The sequence below is a fragment of the Bos grunniens genome, chromosome 15 (assembly GCF_055505025.1).
Source record: "Bos grunniens cultivar Pamir isolate PY7600 chromosome 15, Bosgru_T2T1.0, whole genome shotgun sequence".
Lineage (NCBI taxonomy): Eukaryota > Metazoa > Chordata > Mammalia > Artiodactyla > Bovidae > Bos > Bos grunniens.
In genome coordinates, this window is record NC_141179.1 from 47,690,052 (window position 1) to 47,692,149 (window position 2,098).

The following is a 2,098-nucleotide window of genomic DNA, read 5'->3' on the forward strand; positions in this document are numbered from 1 at the left end:
ATGGCTTTTCCCAATAATTCTCATCTCTTCTCACATACTTTCTTCTTGGCTGACATCCCAGGACTGACTGCTATCCACATTTGGATCTCACTTCCCTTTTGCTTCATGTTCTTCCTGGCAGTGACTGGGAATGGTGTCCTGCTTTTTCTCATCTGGACAGAATGCAGTCTTCTCCAGCCCATGTTTTTATTTCTTGCCATGCTCTCCTTTGTTGACCTGGTTCTCTCTCTTTCCACTCTGCCCAAGATGCTGGCCATTTTCTGGTTTGGTGCTACAGCCATCAGCTCCTACTCCTGTCTTTTCCAGATGTTCTTCTTCCATGCATCTCTGCCATGGAATCAGGAGTGCTGGTGGCCATGGCCCTGGACTGCTTTGTGGCCATCTGTAACCCACTATGTTATGCAACCATTCTTACCCCAGCAGTTGTTGCCAAGATTGGAGGCCTGGTGGTGCTTTGAGGTGTGGGTTTGACCACCTCCTTTCCAAGCCCAGCCCATGGGCTGCCCTACTGTGGCTCCCACACAATTGCCTACACCTACTGTGAGCATATGGCAGTGGTGAAACTGGCCTGTGGGGCCACCACCGTGGATAACCTCTATGCCTTTGCTGTGGAGATCTTTCTTGGTGCTGGGGATGTGGCCTTTATTGCCTACTCTTATGGGCAGATTGTAAGGACTATGATTCATTTGCCCTCATCTGAGGCACGTGCTAAAGCAGGCAGCACATGTACAGCTCACATCTGTGTCATTCTCTTTTTCTACAGACCAGGCTTTCTTTCTGTAATCATGCAGCACTTTGGCCAACCCACAGCCTCTGCTGCCAAAGTCATCCTTGCCAATCTCTACTTGCTATTTCCCCCTGCACTGAACCCCCTTGCCTATGGAGTCAAGACCAAGCATATCTGGGAGCACCTGTGTAAAATTCTAAGTCTCAACCGTATTGATCCCACCTGAGTGTAGTTCTCATTAGTTGGACCTTGGGGGCCAAGGTGACCCTCCTCTGTGTGATGGGAGCCCCATAAGACCATGCTACTTACCTGGTGGGGACAAAGAAGAGAGAGCAAATGAAGTTATTCTGAGTGTTTAGAAGTTGGGAAATCTCTTCTGAGACCTACGGTGTTTAGATATTTGGATGAAAATCTAGAAGGGCTGGGGTGTATCAGTTGATCAATCAGCAAGTACTTTTTGGATACCTTTTCCCCTAAAAGTTTGTTATTTACTTGTCTTGACAAAATAAGTGCATCAGGTAATTAAGAAATAATTAGACTTTAATAGATCTGGATCAAGTGACTCAGGAGTTCAAATGAAAACATGGACCACCTCCCACCACCATGACACTGACACATAGCCTGTTTGTGGAAGCAATAAGACTCCCTCTATCAGAAAAAACTTTGGCATCACAGAAACTGGCAAATTCTGGAGATACTTTAAGTCTTAAGATTATGAGAGAAACTCTGTAAAATATTCATGTTCCATCTGACTCCAAAATTGCCAATAACATTTAAAATCTTTATTCTTTGTATTTTTCTAGCCTGTTTTTGAGATGGCTGACCCTCTATGGCTCTTATAGTATTATGAATTTTTAACTTCTCAGGTTAATAATAATTCTTTCTTTCCTCATTTTTAGTCTCTGGTACAAAAAAAGTTTGTTGCACACAATAATTATTGTTCTAATTCTTGCTTTGTTTATTTTCGGTCTTCATTTCTAACTCTCTTGCCCATTGTCTTCTAGTTTCTACCATTGGTACTCACTGTAATGTTTCTTGTATGCTGTGAAGTCTTTACACACTCTTGCAATATATGTAGTGTTGAGTGAGGGTTATGTATTTGTAATAACATGTTTCCTTCTTTAGTTCTTCAAGAGTCCAACTTCCTCCAGTTATGTATTGTCTGGGCTCTTCCTAGTGGAAATGCATCATCCTGTCTTTTTCCTTGACATTTCTACTCATCTTGAATTTCAATTCAAACCTCACTTTATTGAGGAAGATTTTTTGAACTAGATAAGGTCACCTGTTTTTTGAACCCAGAGCTTTGTGTGTATTTCTTTCATTATCCTTCACAATTTATATATATACTGATTGAATTAATGATCTCTGTCC

At 42.1% G+C, this 2,098-nt stretch overlaps 1 pseudogene; it reads left to right on the forward strand.

Moving 5' to 3' along the window:
- LOC147357907 (olfactory receptor 52K1-like) lies at window positions 1-953 on the forward strand (annotated as a pseudogene).
- The last annotated feature ends 1,145 nt before the right edge of the window (window positions 954-2,098 follow it).